The sequence below is a fragment of the Myodes glareolus genome, chromosome 18, assembly GCF_982192425.1.
Source record: "Myodes glareolus chromosome 18, mMyoGla1.1, whole genome shotgun sequence".
In the NCBI taxonomy this organism is placed as follows: Eukaryota; Metazoa; Chordata; class Mammalia; order Rodentia; family Cricetidae; genus Myodes; species Myodes glareolus.
The window spans coordinates 27,987,693-27,996,016 of NC_142043.1; positions in this window are offsets into that span (position 1 = coordinate 27,987,693).

The following is an 8,324-nucleotide window of genomic DNA, read 5'->3' on the forward strand; positions in this document are numbered from 1 at the left end:
TAGATCAATGTAAATAATTTTACAAGAAATTATCAAAAATATATAGCTTATTTATGTAAAGCCAAGTCTGTCATTAAGTGGATTTCAGAACAGAAATCCCTAGCTCTCCAGTATGTACCATGGAGTTGAGAAAAATGGCCTTCCCTAAGAGCATTAATTTAATATTTAGATAAAATTGGAAGTTTTTCATTGATATTAATAAGATTAACTAATAGATTTTCATTCTTCACAGAGTCTAGTGAAACATACCATATTGTGTCTCTTACATTATCAGTCATCGTAAGCTGCCTCGACTCCTTGCTGTCACAAGTAACTAATATCTTGGTTTCATAAACAGCAATGTAGAGTTGCATAGTTAAATATACCAAAGGTTAGTCAAATATTTAAGCATAATAAGTAAAAATTAGCCTTTAAAAGTTATTTGAAATGATTTTAACTTTTTATGAACTCATTGAGAAATGTCAAAGAATATTCACTGGAACCCATATTTGTGTACACATTGTTTAAACGCCCTCAATTTTTAAAACAAATTCAATATTTTTTTAAAACTAGTAGGAACCTCAAGAGAAGAAAAAATGGTTATAAGAACACAGAGTAGCAGGTCCCAGTTATTACCATAACTTATTCCCATAGATTGTTTCCCTCTTTGAGACAGGAAGAGGCCATTCAAGGCTCTCTTATTTGCTGCTTGTCTAAGTTTGTATTCTATTTTTCTGAGAGAGACAATAGCAGAAAGAAACTTTGGCTTCAAGATCTCAATTTTTTTTTTGAGAAAGAGTTTCTTTATGTGGCTGTGGCTATCCTGAAATTAGCTTTGTAGACCAGGATTGTCTCAAACAGAGAGAATCACCTGACTCTGCCTAGCATCAAATGTATGCATCTTTATGCCAGGGCTTTATGAATTCTTTTTTTAAACAAGAGAATACTACCTTTAAAAAGTTATGAAATTTTGAGCCATTCACAAATCACATCAACTTTTATAAACATATTTTTCAAATGTATAGCTATTACTGAAGTGATTTATGATCCTCCTTTTCTGCACTAAAAAGTTTGTGCAGAGCTAAAAATACAATCAAGGAAATGAAGGGGAAGTTCATATTACAGGAAATAATACTTACCAGTCATGTATTGGACATCAGGTGAATAAAAAGAATAACAAATAATTCTAAAAACAAACAAAAAAATCCAAAGATAATAAAAATGACCCATTTTGGAAATAGTAAAGGAATCTAAACAAGAGTTCTCAAAAGAAAAAAAAGAAGCTAAAAATGCATCAAAATGTGTTCATCACCCTCAGCTGTTAGGAAATGCATAATAAAATAACCTTGCATTTTCAACCTAGTCAGAATTGATAAGGTCATCGAAACAAGTGAAAATAACTTTTGAAGAGGTTGTGGATAAAGAGAAACCCTTATTATCTGTTGTTGGGATTGTCAACTGGTACACTGTAATGAGTTTTTCTGTGTCCCACCAGCCAGCTTCCAAATAATGACCCAGAGCTATATTATTGTTAGTTATGAAAACTTGACCTTTAGCTTAGGCTTATCTCAACTAGCTCTTATACCTTAAATTAAACTATATTTTAAAATTCACGTTCTGCACATGGTCTTAATGTTTTTTCATATCTCACCTCCTATTTCCTCTCTATGTCTGGTTGGAGACTAAACCTTTCTTTTTCCCAAATTACACTCTATCTCCGAAAGACCTGGATAACTTCTTGACTAGCTAATGGCAATTCAGCACTGCATTAATTCAATCAAAAGGCACCTTAGCAAGAATACATCTTTAAAGTATAAAACATACTTGCAGCAGTGCAGGTTTTCTGGAAATCACTGTGGCAAATGTCAAAAAGCTAGTCTAACAATCACTTACGATACTACATTCTAAATCTTATCTGCTCAGAAAAAGTGTAGTTACCAACCTTTATTAAAGAGACCTCTCTTTAAAGTAAATGGAGACCATCTTAAAATACTTCAACTGGCACAATTTAGGGATCAATGTCTGTGGGATTGCAGCCCCAACAGATTCATATACATCACAGCTTCTGTATCTTTGACTAAGGAAACATGCTAGAAGAGGCGATAGAAGAACTGTAAGAGTCAGACCAATAAGAATTCTACACAGTGAAAAATTCCTAGAAATGGCTGCATAAACAAAACCATAAGTATAGAAAGATAAAATATAAATTGAAAGAGGAGGATTTCAAAGGATTCCACCTCTAGACAAGGACCTCAGGCAACTGAAAAGGAATAGGATTTCTCTGAATTCTGGACCTGAAAGGTTCAATTTTTCCCCTTCTTATTTTTTTTCTGTTTCTCTTAGGTGTTGTCTTGAGGCAAGGTTTGCTTTTTCTGATTTTTAAAATTTTTCATATTATTTGTCAATCATCTTATGTAATGTGGTGATTGCTGCCATGTAAATGAACTCTAAGCCTGTTTAACTCCTTTTCTCCTCTTAATAACAGCTCTTGACATTTGTGTCTTGTATGTCCTAGATATTTTCTATACTATAATAAAAATTTCCTATCTAAAAGTAAGACAAACAAAACTATTCCAAAACTTCAGACTTCCAACTAAAGACCACTTATGTTATAAACAGGCAAAGAGGAATATGTACACATGAAAAACATAAGGCTCCTACCAAAATTAAACAGATACATATATATATATATATATATATGTGTGTGTGTGTGTGTGTGTGTGTGTGTGTGTGCGCGCGCGTGTGTGTGTATGCATCTACTGTGTACACTAAGAATATATGTGCACATATACATATAAATACAAATATGGGATATATATTGATATAGATATGAGGCATTAAAGTCCCATATTGTTTTGCTTAGTGTCTCCCCAATATAACTTTTAAATTCTTTATAAAAAAATCACAGATGGCTCCTTATTTATTTGATTTATTTGAAATTAGTGAAATGTATATTATAAATCTGAAGTCAGAAATGGTCATTTGTTTTTATACAATTTGAGTCTTTTGAAAATACTCTCAAATGTGGTGTAAGGTTTGGCACAGTTCTTGTACACTGGAGTTTTATTAATACCATTAATGAATCGATGGTAGACAATCAACATCCATTCATTTTTAAATGTTACAGTAGTATCTAGACATCGATAATTAGTTTAACTAAATGTAAATTTACTTATTATAGAATTATTAAATATTACTTTGGGGTATTGTTTTGTTAGGAATACATATGCCTATGAATATATGCAACAAAAATTTATGAAAAAAGGTCATGAACTTGTAAGGAGACCAAGAAGAGATATATGAAAGAGTTTTGAAGAAATAGAAGGTGGAATAATATAATTTTATCATAAACTCAATAAATTGAAGACAAATAAATATTTGTACTAATTTCTTATGGTTTACTCTGGGGAAAAACTTCCCATAACTGAGCTGTTATTAGTTTCTACATTCGAAAGGAAACATAGTCATTGGGTGTGTATGTGTAAAATCACCAATACCTCCTGGCATAATGTTTTCTTTCTGATATGTTGGATTGAACTGTAAAGTTTTTGTTCATCATTTCTACCTTGCATGTGTTTATTCTGTTGTGATCAAGCATCATGAATTAAGGCAGCAAGGAGAAGAAAGGGTTTATTTCAGTTTACAAATCTCAGGTCATACTCAAGGCAGGAACCCACAGCAGAAAACTAGAAGTAGAAAGTGAAGCAGGCATGAGGGATACTGCTTACTGACTGGGTATTGATGGCTTGCTCGGAATAATGTCTTCTGCAACTCAGGACCACATGCCCAGGGTTGGCCCTACACACAATAGGCAGAAACCTCCTACATTGATAATTAATCAACAAAACTTCCAATCTATTTGCATATAATCTTATGGACGTATTCTGAACTGTGTGTCCCTCTTCTCAAATGACTGCAGCTTGTGTCAAGTTGACATAAAACTAACCAGCAAAATTTCCTGTCACCAATCTCTACATTGGGCATGAGAAATTCTCACATAAGTAAAACAGTGCCTGGGTACACCGAAGTGCTTTTCTAAATAATAAAGCAAAAGGAGAACAACAATGAAAAGAACATAAATTGTGCAATTTATGTTTGTCCAGTTAGTTGGGATAGGCATTCATAAAATATTGGTACAGTATATAGGTATTATTAGTATGATGTAGTTTGAAAGCAAAAAGATACATAACCATAAGTGCTTGAAAGGATTAAAAAATGTGCTACATAGAGAGATATAATGTCATAAGGTGTGTCACTTTTCTGTAAGGGTATTGGAGTTGCTTGGATAAGAATATATACAATCAAGCTAATGACATAAAAGTAATCACACAGCACTTTAAAGAATAGTTTGTTTACATAAATAAAAGTATTTTCTTATAGCCGAACATTTTTGGGGATAGCTTGAAGACAAGTGGCTGCAGAAGTTCTAAATCACGCCTTGGCTACACATGACTCAAATTTCCTTAGAAACTAACATGGATCAGATTGAATTGTAGGAAAGTATTCAGTAAAATTAATTTTAGAGAGAACTTCTGCCTTCAACTGACAAAAATCGTATTGAGGTTTAATTAAGAGCATGCCGAGGTTTCGTGGTTTAACATAAAAAGTACTACAATTGATTTCGTTTGTCTAAATTTCTCTTTAACATAGAGGGAGTTTGTCATCCACAATCATGCTGTGATGGAACCACATTTAATTTGCTGGAAGAAAATAAATGGAATGAATGCATTTGGCATTCTGCAGAGTAAAGTGCATAAAAATGCAATGAAAATCTATAGCTAAACTGTATAATAAGGCACCACAAGAAACGAATGCATATAAATTAGCTGTTATAAATGTTTGTCAATTTTATACCATAATTATTTCAACTAGCATGTTTTTATTTAGTTCATAATGTCAAAAGACCCAAGGTGACAGCTGTAATAGGACATGGATTTATATATTAGGAGAAAGAAGGTAGAGTTAAAACTCCCCTAACAATTCTTGTACTATTAATTAATTCTCTCATCTTTAGAATCTCGTTGTTTAAGTTTTGAAAGCTTACACACACACAATCAGATCTCTAAGTAGAAATGTGGGATATGAAAGCTGAATACTTGTATTCAAGTAAATCTTGAAATAAAATAATAGATATTAACTTTAACATTGTAGATCATACAAAAGATTATGTTTTAATGATTCTGAAAAACCACTGAACGAGCATATGATCAAACCGGACTCTCTGAATGTGGCTGCCAATGGAGGCTGACTGAGAAGCCATCAATAATACCACTGGGACCTGTTTCTACTGCTTGTGCTGGCTTTTTGGGACCCTAGTCTACTTGGATGCCCACCTTCCTAGGCCTGGATGGAGCAGGGGAGGGCCTTGGACTTCCCACAGGGCGTAGGCAGGGTGAGGGAGGAGGGTGAGGGAGGGAACTGGAGGGGAATGGGAGGAGGGGAGGAAGTGTAAATTTTTTTGTTTTGTTTTTATTTTTTTATTAATTTATAAAAATTTCCACTTCCTCCCCTTCTCCCAATATCCTCCCACTCCTCCCACTCCCTTTCCTCCTCCCTCTCCAGTCCTAAGAGCAGTCAGGGTTTCCTGCCATTTGGGAAAAGACTTGATTCTAGAGGAGTTTCCAGGTCCAAGGAGAGGTCCCCAGATTGTTCCTTGGGCAGCAGAGGAGAGGATGCCTGAACTGGCCTTGGCCCATAACCATACTGATAAATATTTTGCATATCACCATAGAACCTTCATCTGGCGATGGATGGAGATAGAGACCCACATTGGAACACTGGAAGTGTAAATTTTTGAATGGAAAAATAAATAAAAAAAAACCCTAACTGATAGATTTGATTGTACCAGAAATTAACATGATATTTCTGAAAAGATCATTGTGCCATCCTGATGACAGAAACTTAGTACAATTTTGGAAGTGTTTAACTTCTTGTCCAGTAAAAACAAAAAAAATGAAATTTCAAATGTATCTCCCAAATTCATTCCTTTACATGTTATATTTAGTAACTTTTATTTAAGAGATAGTAAGAAATGTGAAAAGCATAACGTATAATTTTCACATGTACAATCTTCTAAATGTTATTGACAACATAAAAAATGTTCTAAAGTTGACACATTTTGTAAAAGCCCACTTATTAGGCCCAGTTTCCCCATCTCTCTGGTTGAGGATGAGCACTCCTAGGTCACTGTCCAAAACCAAGTCTGTTTGCTTCCTTCTTCAGTGATGACAGACAAATCATCTGAAACTGTAGCGCGCCCTCCAATCAAATGCTTCCTTTGATAAGAGTTGCCTTAGTCGTGATGTCCTCACACAGAAAAAGAGCATTAACTCGGAGAGAAGTTTTCACCCACACTTGTCATTTATTCGTTTACTTTTATGTTGTTGTAGTCCTGCACATAAATTTCATTATACTTTTAATGTTTATTTCCTGAATGTCTCCTGTTACTGAGCAAAAAGGTATATTTCCCTATTAAAGACTAACAATTTATTTAAAATGATTAAATTATTTTTAAGATCATAGATTTTTTCTTCTAAAAGACAATTCTAATCATAATACCCAATCTTTATAGACAGGCATAAACTACAGATTTTAGTTTCGAATATTTTCCAAAATTTATGCAATATTACAATTACAAATATAAAAATTATCAATATTTTTTCCAGAAAATGGAACAAAATAATTTTATTCTACCTGACAATTTCATAAAAGTTATTTACTTCCCAAGAGCACAATATCTCGCTAAATATGCTCAGCAGATCATTTACCATCCTTCTATTTTTCCTAATTGGAAATGATAGTAAAACATTTATTGCCTTGTTGACCAGGTCCCAGTTAATGGACCATAAATATTAAGCAGTGTGGTTGGGGCTCATTGGCTCAGAAAGTTCTAGATTGGCTGATTAATTGATTAATATGCTCCAGCAGTTCTCATTATAATGAAGACTTTATCCAAGTTCAGATTTCACTAACTTTAAGAAATACATTTCTATATATCAGAAAAGCTATAATATGTTCTAGTTCTTTACCTTTAAATGTAGGCTGAAGAAAATAAAGACACTGGAAGAATAAAGTGAGGATGTCTAGTACTCAACAGTAAAGCACTTACCTTGTAAAGACTAGGCTCTCTTTTCATTCTCATTGTTGAAAACTAGAACAACAACAACAAACCTCAAGCAAAAATAACAAGTAAATTTAAAGCATGTATGTATATAATTGCATTTATGCTTTCAAAAATAAACTTGATAACAGTATATTTATGCTAGTATTATGAAGCCGAATATTGTTTTACTTTAAGAAATATGTTTCTAGATTTCATATAAATCAGGTAGAATAGAGTATTAATCAAGTCATCATTATAAAATTATTGGTTATAGCATATTTTACTTTGATTTTTGTAAACCATTAATGAATTAAAAAGTTATTAGTTCTCCTAAATAAACGACTGTACAATCTCGAGCACACACACACACATATACAATCCAAATGAATCTAAATATGCATTCACAGCTTTATTTCTAATTAAAGAACTGTAAATATTTTATTTCATCCATTTAAATACACATAAAAATATATAATATACCTTTTTGCACAATACTATGACTTTAATTAATGCCTCTCAATCTTACATTTTAAAAGAGTAAAATGGATAACTTTGTTATATGTAAACCTTTTATCATAATGCTAAAAGCATATATACTATACTAAGAAGCATTTAAGTTCACACTTTAGATGCATCAGTCATGTTGTTCAGAACTTATCTTTTGTTGCATTGTTTTGTTTTTTGGTTTGATTTTTAACGTTTTTATTGATTTTATTGAGCTATACATTTTTCTCTGCTACTCTCCCTTCCTCTCCCCTCCACTTCAACCCTCTCTTGTGGTCCTGGTGCTCCCAGTTAACTCAGGAAATCTTGTCTTTTTCTCCTTCCCATGTAGATTAGATCCATGTACATCTCTCTTAGGGTTCACATTACTGTCTAGGTTCTCTGGGATTGTGAATTGTAGGCTGGTTTTCTTAGCTTTATTTCTAAAAGCCACTTATGAATGAGTGCTTATGATTTTTGTCTTTATGGATCTGAGTTACCTCACTCAATCTGATGTTTTCTAGATCCATCCATTTGCCTTCAAATTTTAAGATGTCATTTTTTCTGCTGTGTATTACTCCATTGTGTAAATGTACCATATTTTCTTTATCTATACTTCAGTTGATAAGCATTTAGGTTGTTTCCAGGTTCTGGCTATGACAAACAATGCTGCTATTAACATAGTTGCACACATGTCTTTGTGGTATGATTGAGAATCCTTTGGGTATATACCCATGTAACAGGAGGAGTGGGCTGCTTG